This window comes from Ischnura elegans, chromosome 6 (genome assembly GCF_921293095.1).
Source record: "Ischnura elegans chromosome 6, ioIscEleg1.1, whole genome shotgun sequence".
Lineage (NCBI taxonomy): Eukaryota > Metazoa > Arthropoda > Insecta > Odonata > Coenagrionidae > Ischnura > Ischnura elegans.
In genome coordinates, this window is record NC_060251.1 from 91893154 (window position 1) to 91911714 (window position 18561).

General features: G+C 38.0%; 1 long non-coding RNA gene across 1 annotated transcript; it reads right to left on the bottom strand.

Moving 5' to 3' along the window:
- Positions 1-910: 910 nt before the first annotated feature.
- LOC124161177 lies at positions 911-6697 on the bottom strand. The gene is made up of 2 exons (XR_006865342.1): positions 6542-6697; positions 911-1354 (listed from the first exon to the last, which is right to left on the bottom strand). It is a non-coding gene; the product is annotated as an uncharacterized LOC124161177 (long non-coding RNA).
- Between the last annotated feature and the right edge of the window lie 11864 nt (positions 6698-18561).

The following is an 18561-nucleotide window of genomic DNA, read 5'->3' on the forward strand; positions in this document are numbered from 1 at the left end:
ACGGTGGCCCAATGATAATCTATTTCGTAGGGCCATCATTGGGGATTTCCGTTGGGCCAACAGCATAAACCGTTTCGTTGGGCCGACGAACAATATCTGCATTGGGCCAACAGCGGAATTTGGTAGGCATATCCACCCACAATGAGCCAACCGTGACTACGGTTCCCCAACCGAGGCCCAACGGTCAATGTTACTTGGGTTATGAGCATGGGCATACCCAGCAAGGGGCAGCTGCCCCCCCTAGAAGCAAAAATCTCAAAAGTCATCAAGAAAAATCAGTACTGAATTGAAATTAAGGTGTTCGACAAATTTTCTTTAAAACCACAAAAAATGATATGTATTAGTATAAGATATGTAAGAAAAATAAAACTATTTTTTCAAATGTCAGAACTTGGCTTGCCCCCCCTTGTTATGATCCTGGGTATGCCCTTGTTTATGAGGAGAAATAGTTATTCAATTTTTCAAGCAGCTAGACATTCAGTGAATAAATTCCAAACATGCAGTCCCAAAACCACCTAAAATATGAACAGATGAGAAATAAAAAATTTTCTCATAGTGTTCTTTATATCTCTAATTTTTACATTGGTCGAAAGAATACATTTCAACTTTTCAAGCACCCAGTGATTGCAGAGTAAATGAAAATTTATCCCAAAACAATCTAAAATAATTGACACGAACAGCAAAATTTTTTTCCACTCAATTTTTATATCTTTGTTTTAAGCAGCATCAGGGGTAGAAATTTCAACAATTAAAGCAGCCAATCAATCAGTGAAAAAAATTCCTAACTCTCCTCAAACAATCTTAAATAGGTACATTAAATACTTGGTAAGGTAAGGACACAGGAGGGAGAGGGCTGAATTATGTACGTAATGTGTAACTTTCACGAAGATTTTCAATGAAACCAAATGGATACTTTTCAGATAAGTTCTATTCATCTCAATAAATACAGGCATAGGCAGAATCATTATGAAGAGTTTGATCCAGCTCAGCATAAACCATAGTGAAAAAATCCTATTTTTCATCTTCTATGGCACTGTGCAGTGAACATTTTTCAAGACTCGTCCAAAGATGATCCCACCCATGAAACATTACCATAAAAAATGTATAGAAATACACATTTTCAGTCTCAATTACGCACATTATCCTTCCTAGAAAAAAGGAATAACAGTATTGAGTGCATTATTTCTCATGAAGTTGTAAGATAATTGGCTACAGCAAGTTCATAGGCACATCAGAGACAATCTTCTTCAGGATTTCAGCAGATCACGATAACCTTCCACTTCTCTCATCAACAGCTGCCCTTAACATATCATCTTCATCTACAAAATCTTCACCTTTCTTCCCACGACCCTTTCTGGAAAAAAGAAAGTCCCATGGATTGACTTTAATACATGCTCACTTATTTAAAATGAGGCCTTTACTTTTCAATCTGTAGGACAAGGAATAAGGAGATATTAAGCAAAAATACTTTGAATGCATTAAAATTTTGAAACATTCTACTTGCGTTCAAATACATACTGTGCTAACTAGAAGAATCCGCCACAGTGTTTTTCCCTCTAGACTCCATGATACAAATGGGTATGTTTTACAATCATAAAAAAAAATGTCTGACTCCTACTAATGATCAAAAGCATTTCCAAAGTTGAAGTTCTGGCATACTTCAAAAAGGATGACTTTCACATTAATGATGTGCTAACAAATTAATAAGTCTAGAACCCTACAAAACATGTAACATACACAGCTACTACTAGGCTAGGATGCAATTATGACTTGTTTAACATACTACCATTCCACATTCAAATATGTAAGACCACTTGAATGGTTTGCGGCGTAACTTCGTTTAATTGCCTCATAAGATGTAAGACCACATTTTGGAAATACATGTCAAAAGTCCACATTTTGGAAGAGCAATATAAATCCAAGTCTGAATAAGGCTATGCTCAGCATATCACCAGGAGCATTAATAATCTACCATGCATAAAATAAATCACACCTCACTTTAACAACTGTGAGGGCAAGAGCCTGATGTGCTTTGAAAATTGTACTCAAAGACATTTCAGAATTGGCAGGCATAAGCATTACAGCACGTTTATAAGATAGCTTTAAATACACTGGAACTTGGTTAGTATGTTCCTCCCCAGAAAAACAATTTCTCTCAGTCCCAGTACCATCAGGGCCAAATACAGGTAAAATTATTTGGTTCACACATTTTAACTGGTGATGATTTCCTAGGTATATATTATGTTCAATTACTAGCCATAAAGCTAAATAATAATAGATAATAAATGTCATATTCCCTACTTTCCCTGAAGCATAAAATAGGTACATACGTAAAGTGGAACTTGGTTATAACGTCATCAAAGGGACCAGAAGATTTTTAACGTTATATCCGAGTGACGTTATAAAAAAAGCAGCGTTAAATCGGAGTGAAAGGACAAAGTAAAAATGCAAATGTTCTGCTATACACAACACTGTTTATTGAAATATACTCGTACACTGGAATATGTCCAGACACCAATTAAACAAAAGAGTTGCATCCCGTCACCAGCTCAACTTCCAGCTTATGACCTGTTTTTGCTTTTGATGTTTCTACACATGGTTTCTATGAACTTTGGGAAATAATACAATCACAGTACCACTTTTGCAACCTAAGAATCGCACAATTTTTGACGCTATACCCGAGCGTCGCAATATTTGTTGATGACATAAATGGGTTTTCGTACAACATTAAATGTTCAAATTTGGCTGGTCTGTATAAAATGTGACGTTAAACTCGAGTTGACATTACAGCCGATGCCGTTATAACCAAGTTCCACTGTTTATGATTAATGTTACGGCTATGAAATGGTTGGTCTTTGGGGCGAAAGATGGCGCACAGATGCCTGGAGAGACATGAGTGACTGAGTGGTACCCCAGAAGGGGATGGACCGCATTTAAGGTTCCCGGGCAGGGGGTTGTATTGTTATGGGTGCCTCAGAAGGGGAAGGGAGAAGAGACAATAGTGTGTGAAGGGACTGGAAGGGACGATGGGACAAGCAAACGTCACAACAGGGCGACGGTCGGAGTACGGTGCCTACTCCATGAATGTACGAACGATTCCAAAAGAGCTGTAACAACGATATGAAAAACTAAAATACAATCCATTTTAAATCTACGACGTTTTATTTATGTTGGCAAGCCGAAGGTGCAACAATTAAGCTGATAAACAAGCAACATGATTTTCTGTAACCATTTTCAGTATCCTTAGAGCTCCCAGAGTTTTTTCATCTTTGAAAAAGTCCATGATAAACTTCCGGGAGGAGGTTCCTGAAATCATTCTTATTTGCCAATCATAAAAACAAATACAAGGCTCCAACTAAATTATGAAATTCATGTTTTTTTCAGGTCTTCATAATCTAAATGTCGTCAAAGTCATGGCCTGTTGATTCGTCATTTTAGGCAAAAATATTGACCATGCCACAATCACCAGCCGCACATTAGCGAAAAATTAACATACGTGAAAGATGTCGTGAATGAAAATGCAGCAATGTAAGTCCTATCTGTTATGACGTCACCTATTGTTAACAAAATTCAGGGCCAGCTAACAGTAGTGAATGGATAAATAGAGGGAGCAAGGTGGCAGGGAAGTGAAGAAGTGTCTGATTTTTTGCCAGGGTACATATCTGAAAACTTCAGTTACCGGTCTTCCATTCACAGCCTTAACCTTTTCCCTACGAAGGCCGTGTTTCCACGGCTTGAATTTTCTGACGCTAAAGGCCGAAAGCCATGTTTTCATGGCTTGAATTTTTCGATGCTAAAGGATGAAGGCTGTGTTTTCACAGCTTTGCGGTCAAGCATGCCAAGTGGGTCCCAAGCACCATTAGGGTCCCTAGGCACGAGAGGTCCGACCCTTTCTTATCGTCCGTGTGGGGATTATCTCGGCCCATTCCGCAACTTGATGTCTCACTCAAGGAAGGTGCTCATGGTCACCTATTTGTTTATTCGTTAGAAGAGCTAAAAACGTACATGTTGCATTTATTGAAAATCAATGCCAAGAATTACATTCTGGATGTTCTGCTGATCGGTTCCAAATTTTAAACGGAACTCTAACGTTCATATTAACGGAGTTCATCATCATCTAGAACAAATTTTGGAGACGCTAAGGTTAGATGTTAGAGGAGCGATATTGTTATGATTTACAGCTAAAGATATACGTTACTCTGTTAGCCACATTCTATGTGTACATTTGCGGTGAAATTTGGTGAAATATCAGATTGAACTCCTATGAATAAAAGCCCTCGTAATGTAATAAAATATGATTCTCTTCTCTTTCTTATTTCGTGCGTAATATGAATTTATATTTATCTAAGTGAAATTGCTTTATAAATATAATTTAGCCGTTTCAAACTACAAATTCGTAAGATTCAAGTAGTTTCATACGAATTTTTCAGGAAAAATTCGAAATGTTTCCTTCTCGTGTTTTCAGAATGCTCGTGGAAAGCAGACGTGAATGAGGAGAGTGTGGATTTGGGCATCATGGATAGAAAATATGTTAATAACATAAATCGTAAATACCTAAAAGTATGCTAGGTACATTTAAAGATTTCATTCCCTTTAAAGTATTTGTTGGTCTATAATATCTACATCTACATAATACCCCGCAAGCCACCTAAAAGGCGTGTGGCAGGGGGTGTTAGGACACCAGCCGTTTACAACTAAAAAGAAAATGAAGTGCTCTAATAAGGTTGGGACTAGCGTTTATTAAAGTCCTTTATGGTTCGGGGGACAAACGAATTCCCATATCTATCCGTTCGGCAAAACATCTCTCTTAATTTATCGCTTCTATCGGACCTGGAAATATAGTGTGGCTCCAATATTATGTTCACTGTGTTGCTCTTAAAGATATCCATTATCAATTGTTCGGGCAATCTAAGCCTAGCGCGCAGCCTCCGAGTAGCCAACGGCTTCCAGCCTAATTCGCTTAACATCTGGGTAACACTGTCTGTATGCCCGTGGCAGTTTTTGACGAAACGCGCAGCCTTCCTTTGTATTTTATTCAGTTCGCAGATTAAGTCTTTCTGCACCGGATCCCATACGCTCGCTGCATATTCAAGGTACGGTCGGACGAGAGCAAAATAGCACCTTTCTTTAACTTTCTCATCCGAAAATCTTCGCACAATATGCTTAACAAATCCTAATTTCTTCAGGGCTATGCCGCAAATATTCTTTATATGTGTTCCCCACGTGAGATTCGAGGTTATCGTAACTCCCAGGTACTTCACTTCGTCTGTTGCCTTTATGTTAATACCATCCACTGCATAAACATGGTTAGAGTTGGACAAATTCCGCAAGAAATGTACCGCCATGCATTTGCTCAGATTAAGTTCGAGTCCCCACTCTTGGCTCCACAAATGAACGTTGTTTAAGTCAGATGATAGAATTTCATAGTCAGAGTGATCACTAATTTTGCGATAGATGACAGCATCATCAGCAAATACGTGAATGTTTTTTACTGCTAATGCGGGAGTAAAGATCATTAGTGTATATAATGAACAACAGGGGGCCGATTATGCTTTCTTGTGGAACACCTGATGTAACTGTAACAACATCAGAGATAATTCCGTCAAGAACTACTTTTTGTTTACGATCACTGAGAAAGTCGCGTATCCAGTTTACAACTGTTTCGTTTAATCCGCATGACTGTAATTTGTATAAAAGTATGTTGTGAGGTACAGTGTCGAAAGCTTTCTTAAAATCTAGAAATAGTGCGTTAACTTGTCGTTTCGATTCACCAGATTTTATAACGTCGTGAAGAAAGAGCATGAGCTGTGTTTTGCATGATCTACCTTTTAGAAATCCGTGCTGACAGTCATGGAGGAAGTTACGTCTGTCCAAGAAAGTCAAAGTCCTATAAAGATAATGCCCTTTTGCTGAAAACCATAAAAATAACCGTAGAACTTCGTTTAAAAGTTCTAGAGGCATTGCAAAATGAAAGGTATACATAGATGAACTGACACTTGCTGCAATAGTAACAATAAAAAAAATTAAAATCGCACTAGTAACAATAAGCTGACCGCAAAAGTACGCTGTGATGGGCTGCCTTCGGGAAAAGGGTCGAGGATTATATTTGCCCAGTTGCTGAGGAAAGTGTCCGGCACCTCGCTAGGCAAGGTCATTAAGTGGACGAAGCGACTACCTGGACAATTCCTTGCCGAGAAACAACTCCGTACAGGGCGAAAAAGAAATGCTCAAAGCCTTCGTACAGGCAAAACCAACTTTCCGTGAAGGAGCCCGGCGCGAAAGGTCAACGAGTCGTCATGGTGCACCGACCAATTACTGAGCTTCAAATATACATGTGGAGATAAATATGTAGACTAAGTCTGCGAGGGCCTTACCTTGAAACATAGTCAACATTATGATTTTTTTTTGATCTGTCAATCATAGATTTACAATCAAGTTTGAGAGATTTTTAAGATTTCATGACAAAATTCACTGCTTTTTCATGGTTTTACGGTATTCACAGCTAAGAGGTAACTCTGTAATCCTGAAAAGGGCCGTTTACCTTGCTTCTTCCTCCCTGATTGCAGTACGGCACCTTTCCAACTTCTTTTCCAGGGGTCTGATGCGGTCACGAGGTGGTGGCTCAACTGCCTTGGCCATGGAACGTATCTCTGAAAATACCAATTTTTTGGCTAATTTACTTTCCACAGAAAAATATTATGGCAGGTTGACAAAATTGAGGGAGGTTCAGCATCAACTGGCGTTTAAAGAGGCTGTAGAAAATAAAATAGGGGAGGATCCGACCAACAAACCAATGGAAGAGAGTTGGAAAACCATTAGAAGTTGTCTGCAGGCGGCAGCTGAGGAAGTTCTTGGTAAAAGAAGAGTCGTTATGAAAAAACCATGGATCACGCAGGAAGTATTAGATCTCATTGAAGAAAGAAGAAAATACAAGGCTGCAAAAACAGAGGAAGGACAGAATCGTTACAAGAGGATAAGGAACGAAATATGTCGTAAAGCGCGGAAGGCTAGAGAAACGTGGATGAAAAGCATTTGCGAAGACGTGCAAAACAATCTTAAACATGGAAAAGTAGAGGCCGCTTATAGGATAGTGAGGAACCACTTTAAGGAAAGGGGCGTAAGATGTAATACCCTTAGGGACAAAAACGGAGAACTATTGATTGAAAACGAAGAAAAAGGGAAGAGATGGAAGGAATATCTGGAAGATTTGTACAAAGGAAGTCGCCTCAGAACGAATGCTATCGAAAACGAGAGGGAAGTGGATGCCGATGACATGGGAGCCCCAATTTTAAGATCGGAATTTGATGCGGCTAAAACAGACCTCAGGATAAATAAAGCGTCTGGCATTGATGACATTCCTGCAGAACTAATCAAAAATTCAGGAGAGAAGACGTTGAACCAGCTATACAAAATCATTAGTGAAATGCATACGAGAAGAAACGAGCGGAGAAGTGCGAAGATTTTAGGACCATAAGCCTTACTACACATGCATCAAAGATACTGACGAGGATCATCTATAAAAGAATAGAACGAAAACGAGAGGACTTTTCCAAGCATTATGTATCGCAACCCGTATCGTATCGAGAGCGTTAAAGGGGGTTCGAAGCCTTTTTTTTCTCTCCTCCAGTCTCTCCACCAACACAACTACCCCCGTCCCTTCGGGTAGGAAACGGGGTCAGCGAAAACCTGTCCGCGACGTTGAGGCCGTCGACCCCGCGGGTGACTCCTCCCTTTCGCAGGCCCGGAGGTCCCGCTCCTTCCGCGGTCTTTCGCCGTCCCCCGCCGCCACCCGGTTGTGGGTCAGAGATCGGCCGGCGAGCGGGGAACTTTCTATAGAGAAAAAACCCAATCCTCCTTCGGCTAGAGTACCTACCCCTCCGCCCTCCCCATCCCCACCGTTCCGTACCCAGCATCTAGCCGTTACAGACGTGCGTGGCTGACCCAATGACAGATAGAGCTCTTATTGGTATTATGGGGACGAAAGTGAGACTGATTTCTGCCACGTAACCTCGCGATATGCACTTTGATTAAATTTTAGTTTATGCAGATATCAGCCCTTTCAGTCATAGTGTCCATTAAAATGGACATGACAAAGAGGATTTTAACCTCCCAATTTGCATACTTGTACATAATAATTATGGACAGATACCATCAAATTTACTTCGGGAAAAATAGCCAATCTTTTTGGGGAAGTGTTCATTACGTCGTAATTAAGTTTAATTAGCATAAAGAACAATTTTCATCAACGTAGAGAAATAGGCTCAGGGAAACCGGGTGAGTAGATATTTTGAATGCCGAGTGCTGATCGATGGGCAACGGGTTCGATTCCCAATAGAACCTTCGGGTGCTCCAACAAATGTCCTGCTGTACGAGGTGGAATAAGGAAAGTGGCTGGCCCTTCGACCATAAATGAGTGAAACATGTCAGTATACAAATAAAAAGACATGAAACTGGATTTTAGATAATCTTTAGGTTAATCCTTTGAGTCACAACGATATATGAATCAAAAGCTTAGCCTTTAGGGATGATGGAAGACTGTTGTAGTCGGTAAAAAAGTGAATAAGCAACATTATTATTCTACCGATTGTTGTATGTTTCCATGGAGTACTTCAGAAGCATTCTGGGACCCTACCCTTCCTTCAAGAACTCCCCTCTTCAATTCACTATAAAGCCTACTCCCGTTCATTCCACCTAAAATATCCTATTCTGTTCCTTCCTCCCCCTCGTTTGCCAAACATTCTACCCTCTACTAACATTGTTTTCAACATCCCTCCCCGCTAAATACTCCATTCCATACCTTCTGTCTCCTCCGTATCTCATATACAAGCTGCTTCCCCTCATCCAACATGCCCAGCACTCGTCGTTCCTCCTCCTCTCCGTCCACTTCACCTTCTCCATTCTTCTCCACGCCCACATCTCGACCGCCTCCAGTCTCTGGCAATCTAGGCGCCTTGTAAAAATTTCCGCTTAACGATGGCAATCTATAATAATTTTCCTGCACCCACCATTTTCGTTACAAAATTCTTCCGGAAACTATTAATTTAAAAGATTTTTCCACTTCATGCACTTTCGCATTGATACATTAAACTTGTTTGATTAATTGACTGAATTGAGTTATGGAGCCATCGTTAACTTAGGCCCAAACTCGAGAATTATCTTGATAAACGGGCGTACCCAGGATCAAAACTAGAGGGGAGCAAGCCGCGGTAGTTCAATTTATATAACAGAAAAGGTAATGAAACCAAAATTTCAAGAAAATTATAACAGCGCTTTATTAGTTTTTAAAATTATTTGATTCGAAAAAACGTTTTTATCTTAATTACATGTTTTGTACTTGCATCAATTTTCTTGAATTTAAAGAAAAATCTGTTCAAAATTTTCGTCTTGAACTAAATTTACCTTTCTTAAACTGTCCCCTCCTGCCCCCCCAGTGGTTACGCCCATGTGATAAACCTCAGGGTTGTTGGAAATTTTATAATATGCCGAAGATTCTCTGATAAACAAAAGAATAATAATACGTACAAATGACAAATTTTTCATTTTCAGTAATTTAATGGCGATAAATTCATTACATATCGAGATAAACTTTTCAAACTCGACGATTTTCTGTAATCATGCGGTAATATAGCACTGGTTACAGCCTCCACGACACCCGGCGTTGCGGCACTGAAAGAGCATCTACGTGAAAATGGTCTCGAGCCTTTTTTTTTCAATACGAAGAAAAAAAAAAGTCCCAACGACTCAAATGGTAAGGAGACAGTGAGCGTCTGGGTGGAATTCTGACAAATTCGGAATACATTCCATAGATGAGGGAAAAACGAGGTTACATCCTCCGCAGAGATTTAGCTTGGGAAAATGCAAAATAATTCCAGCATTCTGCTCGGCTTACACTAGGAGAGGCAGTTTACCGCAGCAGGAGAAGCACGTACGACAGTCATTCAGTTTAGAGTGTACTTTTTAGTCTTCCAGTGTTATCGTTAACTTTCGAACGATTTTCTCCACCATACAGCATCATCAGGGTTTTATATGAAAATTCTTTTATTTTTTGCTGTTTATTTTTCATTTCTCCCTAGAAGTATCTTACATTACTTTTCAATATGTCATATACTAGCGGCAAAACGAAAACAATCACAAGCTTATTAAAATCCCTGATGAAGCCGCAATGCGGTGAAAGAGTTTGAAAAATAATAAAAATGTATTAGAAGACTGTATTAGACTAAAAATTAATACTAGCTACTACCTACTCTCTACGAAATGAAGCAGTTCGCAATATCTACGAACTAATGAAGAAATTGAGTCTTTTCAGGCTCAACAGGTGGTGAGGGCCCTACCGGTGGTGGATAAGGAATACCGCACGAAATAAATGGTTCCGGGGGGCCGGGCCTCGGAAATTTACACAAAATTCATTTTCATGATAAAAAGAGAAAAAAGAACTACAAAACGTTCACCATTTTTCATTGAATTGTATTAAATTCCTTTGTCTCTTCTCAAGTACCTGATACTAAATTTAAAAGGCAGATGAAATTCATCCATATACATAGTGGCGTAACTAGTAATACCTATGCTTCGGGGGGAGATTGGAAGGCCTGGGGGTGAGACCCCCTCCCCCAGGCAACGGGTGGTCTGGGAAAATTTTTTAAAAATTACATACCTGGAAATGCATTTTACGTCATTAATAAATACTCTTTAACTTTAGGAAGATGGAGTTATTATATGCCAAAACTAGAAAATAGTTTTAAATTCTTTTGTTTCTCTGAGGCTTTGGGGGAGATCTATCCCCCCCCCCCCATAGTTACCCCACCGCATATACATATACTGCAAAGGAAACAGAGTGAGTATCATTATGACATCCCAGTGGGATTCGAAGAGAGTAAGATGTGAATACTGAACGACGTGAGACTTAGGCCATCTGCATCAGCAATATAGCGACTTTAAATAGTCTCAGTATGAAATATAGTGAAAGGCGCATATTTTATCCCACGACCTGCAGCCTCAAATGAAGAAGCGCCTCTTACACAAATTTCTAAAGTATTTTCCACGCTAAAAAATTAATGGCAATTGATATGTTTTATTTATGGTTTTTCACTTTCCCCATTAAATCATATATCCTGTATCCACTTCAAAATTCTGCTATTCACAATGGTCTTACATAATACCCATAGTAGGTCACCCGAAATTGCCGCCGAAAACCCACAGATCGCAGATGTACCATAAAACAAATACTTTGGTAACTCCGGGGCAAATACCAATGAAACGTTGACACGTGCCCACGTAAATTTTAAGATGTGAGTTGAAGGGTTAGATATTAAATATGCCAAGATGCCCAACACCTTGTGATAGTACTACGCGGAAGCATCACTTCCGTTGGGCCAATATATTTCTATGACGAATAATTCGCTCAAAACTTCTTGAAAACAGATCATAAAAAGTGGACCCTTGTCAACATTTTCTTGGGTTTAAAATTTTAAAGTTTCAAATCACTATTTTCTAGAAGCAGTTTTTTATTCTTAAAGCACTGGCAAAGAAGTCACTTCCAAAAGGTGAACCCCATACCATCGCTAACTCCACGCTTTGTAGTAAATGTAGTTTATTCAAAAATTTCTACGTGAACAGCAATGAGATTCAAATCAATTGTGAAGCCCATATTCCCTCGCGTTGCCATTCTTGATAGATCCCAAGAGCCTAGCATCTAGTAGCGTTGAACCTCGGTAAAATTCCCAAGGGAATTTAATAACCTGGATAACGTAGAGGTCTGCGCAGCCAAAGGTCTGTGGTTCCATTCCCGGCCCAAGGGGATTTTTATCTCATGGCGCTTAGTTCAAATTTCACGGTCTTCCACGCGACAAGTTTTAATATCACAACCTGAGATACAAGCGTGTCATTCGTAGCAAAAAATGACTAACGACCGGTCGAGTTTTTAATGTGTCCTCACGAGGGGTCGAATAACTCCCATCGCCGTATACCTACTGTATTTTCCTGTGACGTACGACTTGTTTATAACTCACGTAATCATACGGAAACTTTCAGGGTATGTAGAGCAGCCGACGGTCGACATTTGCCTGAATCAAAAAATGGACATGAAGATACAGGTTAATTTTGACAAGGGTACCTTCAACAATTTCTGGAAAGTTAAATGAAACAGTTTAAGTTTTAAAAAAAGATTTCGTCGCGAAAAATATATCGATCAAATGAGAGTGATGCATTCGATAGAGACAAAAAAACCTGAAAATTTCTCCTCCTACTTCGATGCCTAAAAGAGATTGTGCGTTTCTTAAACGAGTTTATATAGTTATTGGCAACTTGTGAGATTTGTTTGTGGAGCCCTTTTAGTGCTGGACTTGCTTTAGTTTCAATCTGAGCTTTCTTTCTAGCACGCAATGTACCTACCTATGCAGGAATGTACATTACATACATACATTGTGCATACATGTTTTTTCCGTGCCTACGCAATTTATTACGCGCTCTGCCAACTACGCGATGAGGGACTAAAAAAAAGCCATTCTAAATATTAAAAAATGTGGCATGAATGCCGGAAAAACAAACATTCACTGTAACAGGCATATGCGGAAGCCTAAAAGTAAAAAGCCATTTAATTTTTTTAAACTCGTAAGTAAAGGTAAATATATTATACATATAGATCGATCACAATGACCATCAGCGTGAAAACCTCAATATGCCATTTACTTGGTAAATTTTGATCGATTAAATGACTTCATAAAGAGTATCCCATGACCATCACTGCAAGAGGTAAAAAACCCACAACACACGTCCCGGAGTAGTTTTTGTTACTCTCTTTTTCCCTTCCATTTCGGCAAAAAACGATGCAATGAAGACATTTTTTCCAATCCAAGTCAGATTCATGCAAATAAACTGTAATGGCAAGTCAAGAATATGACGAAGTAACCAGAATATGCCCGGACGGGTCTCAATACATTACAAAAACATAAATCAGTGAAAATAAGCACGCAAGCAATGGGATATATTAAGAAAATGTAATTGGCTTTCCTGTTAAATTGATGGGATAGATGTTATGGCTCTGACAATAAAAAATAATTCATTAGGTGATTAAAAAAGTAAGAAGGTTGACTTTTAATTACTTAATTAAAAGTCAACTCTTCCCCAAAATGCTGCTGCTACGACTGTCGTTCCTATAACTGAACAAATCCCCAATTACATACCTTCTCCCGAGATGAATCCCTCCAAGATATTTCTTGTAATGGTCTTGGCTCTGACCCCTGCTTTTTGGTTTTGAGTTCAAGCATTTTGATGCATTTGCTAAAATTGATTCCAATTATATTCCTTTACTCAGGATAATGGAACGAATTCTTCATGCAATTCACCTGGAGTTAATAAGAAGACTGTCATCAAGGAGGGAGAGACAACATAGTCATCTCATAAGACACATCTCATCAAGAGCAGCGGACGGCTCATCATAAAAAATGCACATTTCAACTCAAAGAGGAGAGGCATTTGACAATTTTCATTTTCCTCAAGTATCTGATGCAAGTAAATTTTTACAGGTTTTTATGAGCCCTTGCTGAGCAATGGACAGTTGCTTATGAACAAAAACATGGAGACTCCTCTTTGATGTTTGTACAAAGTTTCATCATAATAAGCATCAAAAGCTGAAAAGGAAGTAATATATATCCATCAGCAAATTTCATACTACATATAAGTTTTTGGAAGGCGTCCAGAGAATTAAAAGTAAGTTTTGTGTTAAAATGTTGCTAGGAATTAAGAGAAAATTTAATCCTGATTGTACTTACAATAAATATCATTATAAAATTTCTCCGCAATGATATAAATAAATACAACTTATTGTGGACATGCAATCTACACTTCCATGAAGATAAAATATGGCACATGTCACATTATCGATATCAGGATTGTTGAAAAACTTGAAAAATTTCGCAAGATCCTGAGTAAGACTGAAAAAACAATTTTTACTAAAACAGAGGGAATGGAGGAACTTCTTAATTCAGTTCTCAAACTTGCAATCTTTGCCGATCTAATTTGGAATATAATTTGACTTTATAGTGTGCAATTAAATTTTGCTCAAGCGATCAATTAGTAAAAAGTTAAAGCATTTTGTTTCAATCATACGAACTCATTAAATTCCACATGTTAATAGGTCTACGTTCCTAAAATATGACACACACTGCAAGGAATTACTAAAAATAGGGGTTTACCTCGACTCATCACATTTTTCCTAAAAGAAATTAGAACCTTGAAAAAACAACACCCAGCTAGCTAAAAGTCTCAAAAAAATATTGAATGAATGAAGGGTACAAAATTATGCATTAAGAGCAGAATTGGTAACTGAAAATTAACTGAACATTGCATAATTATCATACACTCTCTTCAATTCTCACCTTCAAAGAGCAAGTTGGCATCCAAAGAGGAACTGGCCCCATTACCCTGAATATTTGGAATTTCATATGCCAATGACTTAGTCCAGGGTGAGCTCTACCCTCATCTACCCAACAAACCTACGGGTTGAATCACTAATACATTGAAGTCTTAAGTAAACCCCAAAAACTTTTCTAGTTACAGCCTTGCGAAAGTATTTCAATCGAGCTTATAAAACATGAACCAATAAATAAGTAAATGAAGAAGCTAACATAAGACTCATACTGACCATTATTGATGGTACAATTATAATAGATTTCCATTATGAAAGAGAATTATTTATCCCTACACATTTCTGTATCAACACCATGAAGCCCAAGTGCATCCAAGTTAAGGACACTACTTTCCATCAGTAACTGGTCTTCTGATACAAAAATTTCAATACACTATCTATAAAACAAACTGATGCTTAGTAAATAAACATACACATTTCGTTGCCATGAAATGAATTTATTATTGAACAGAAAATTGGAGGTGGCTTTGGTAAATTAGTAATTTATTTTTTAATGATTAAAAAATATGAATTTATATTTGAAAACCATGCTGTACTATGTATTGTTCACTATTTTTCCACCATATATTTTTAATAAAGTATGTTTTTCAACATCTCATGTGTTTAATTCCCAAACTACCAACTGTTCCAAGCAGCAATCAATATCCCAACAACTTCTAGACAACATTGTTGATGTTAACATACGACAAGCATGGAATATCCATGTTAATCCAAGTAACAATAAATGGATATTTATCAAATATCCAAAGGACCCACCAAACAACATTGAAGCGATGTCCAAGAGTGGACATTCATTACAGCACACGTAGATATCTCCACAACGTCCAATGAGTAGATAATGGGTGTTCTTATTAGGGTTAATAGTAATCCGAAGACATAAAAAACAAAACATCTGTGCACTTCAATACTATAGATAACATGTGCTACCAATGGATACTGCTCGAATAATAATTTTTTAATATCACCAATATTACACCTTGGACATACATGCAATATTACCGTATTTGTCTGAATATAGTCCCCCCTTTTTTTTCAAAAATGCCCGTGGTAAAAGTAAAGGGGGGACTATATTCAAATGCATTTCTTAAAATTTTCACTAAGATGAAGCCTTGAAATTAGGGGGGGGGGGACTACATTCAGAGATATACAGTATTTTTACAACTCCTCATGGATGTTACAAACAGGATATCTATGTAACGTTGACAAAATACCCATCGTGTAATAACATGTTTTGGATATATCAACCTTATTTGATACATGATGGATATTGTCTGCTGCTTGGGGTGTAATAGAAAAATTTATAACTTTAACTAGTGATGGTCAACAGATCTGCCAGCTCCCCCTTTACCCTCCCAAATCCAAAGATGGATACTGTGAGATTCAAACCAGAACATGAAGGGTACTAAATAAAACCCTATACATATTTGTTACAGTTAAAACGTGAATGACTTGTACATTAATCAGGGTGTCCAACACATCAAAGGAGAAAAATTCATGCATAATTCCTGGTTTTCCAGAGAAATTTCACCAAATACCAGGTTAATCTTACGCGATTATTCTGATAGGTAAGAATTTTAAAACACCCAAAATTACTTAAATATTTATAAATAATATATACTTCAAGATGTTCCTCAATGAGGTATATAACACAAACATATCCAAGGTTGGGCACACACCAGTGACCTCATGGCAAAATTAGCAGAGCCGGAACGCACTTTCCTTAACTTTCTTTAGAAGTGAAATATTAGTCTGTGTGTTTTTGTTGTTACAAGTCATTATTTACATTTTCTTACTACATTTTTGTTTTGGTTTATAATGAATAAGTTGCAAATTTTGAGGCAATAAAATTGATAAAAGAGTGATTTGACTATTATGTCTTTTGTTAACCAGTGCCAGAATGGCATTCCGGCGAGTTCCAGCACCATGACACCACTGGCACACACAGTACAGAGCACAATTAAAGAAACTAAAGATTCACATATGTACCTATATTTTCGGTGGCACTATCGCTTTCCTCAGAGTAAGGAAAATGACCATCTTATAAAAAATACTATATTTATGTATTTACAAGGACAAGGAATTAGCCCACATTGTATTTCAAATTTAAATTTATTCAATACAAGCCTAAATTCTGCTCCGACCTGATCATTAGATGTTGACGTCACCTGGCATTCTATTCTTCATGTTTTTTAATCTTATTTGAGTCAAGAGTGCAAGACATTTTGACTCTGTTGTCTTGTCTGACATTCCACATTTTGATGCAGCTATAAAAATTCTACTAAGATACTGCACTTAAAAATTATGACAAACACATTTTAGGCCAGAAAATGGGTGCTGAACACGAAAAATTCTATGTGAAATGAATTTCATACTAAAGATTTAGAAATTCCTGGATGGAGCAAAAATTCATGAATAATTCATGCATAATTCCAGAGTCTAAACATATTTGCACAATTCCAGATTTTCTCGGTTGCTGGACACCCTATTAATGCTACATATTGTTCTATCTGTAAGTAAAATCTAGGACCTTAATTTCAAATATATAGCTTCCTACAAATAGGAAATATTCCCACTTCAAAGTCTTTGCTCTTTGGCAATAACAATTACATTTCCACATATTCACTGCAGGGGTGGGAATGAGGGATGGTCAGAGGGGAATGGTTTGGGGAAGGGAACAGCACACTGCTGATCTCGTGCACTAGCAACCACTGCCTGTATTGTCCCCCCTAGTCAAAATCCCCCAAAATATTTTTCTTGCCTTGTTCTGCATTCATAAGCCACAACTACTCTCTGAGCCTGAAACTGCAGCCAATCGATAGCAAAGTGAAGCAGAGACAGCGGCTAAAGCATAAGATCCACAAATTTGCCTATGCTCTCTTTTCTGAACCTCTTCTCACCCCCTAAAAAGTTCATGGTCTGGGAAGAACTCAGAGAAATGAATGGCTACTGAAACATGCTTCAGTTGCACTATCTATGATAAGAATACATGTTGGGAGTGTGCTCCAATACCCATAGTCACAATCTATTGACGCTTATGAGTTCAAGTCTTGTATACATCCCTTTAACATTATAGTAAGCTCATAGGCAGATCTAAGGGGGGGGGTGGCACGCACCCGCCCCCCATACCCTTAAAAATTATGCAAGATTTTTAACATGGTCCTGTTATCATTTCGTTCGTTTTGTATTACGGGGTATCCTTGTGCCCCCCCTCCCCCCCAAAAATAATCCTCAACCTGGCCTTGCTTGTGCCCCCCAAAAAAGAAATCCTGGATCCGCCCCTGAGTAAGCTTATGAATAATTGCCATGAAATGTCTTTCTTTCCATGATAAGAAGGGCACTACAAAACTTGCAGAGGCGGATACATAAGGGGGGATGCACCCCCTCCTTGTGGGACCGCCATTGCCTAACATCGCAGAACCACAATTCCACAATTGTAACTATTTTATATCATAAGATGGCATTGCCTTCTACATGTGTATAATCATTTTAAATAAAAACTTTCTTAAACTTTGTGACTTCATTATTTTTCGGTACAACAAAAGTAAAGGTAGCTCAACATATCTTTTGCCCCCCATTCATAATTTTTTCAAATTTTGGCAGGCTCCCCCTGACCCTCCAAAATTCTGGGCATGAGCAGTGGTGAAAAAATATATGTAACATACATATATTTATGTAACATACATATATGTTACATAATTAGCTCCCTGGAAATATGTAGTATGTAAAAAATTCCTTGTTTTGTTTAGACTATGTATTTGCTGTTTTGGAACAAATGCGAATATGAGTTGGACAAAAATGGAGATTTTCTCATTTGAAGAATATACCCAAATGAGTGACAAGGCATGAAACTACGAAGGGCAATAGAATTAAGCAAATTCATCGGCATCATTAGGTAAATAGGAATAGATACATATTTGGAATATTGGCTGAGACATGAAATGATCATCCTTCAGTTTTTTTCTTGTAGTATATACATATGTTCTTCAAAGTTCTCTTCATTTTCCTCAAATTTAGGAGACATTTCATCATCACTAAATTATGGTCACTATCACTATCAGCTCCAGGGTTGATTTTGTAGACTTTTATCAAGTTCTAAATCTCTCCTTCACCAAATGTAGTCTATTTTTTTTCTTTTAATT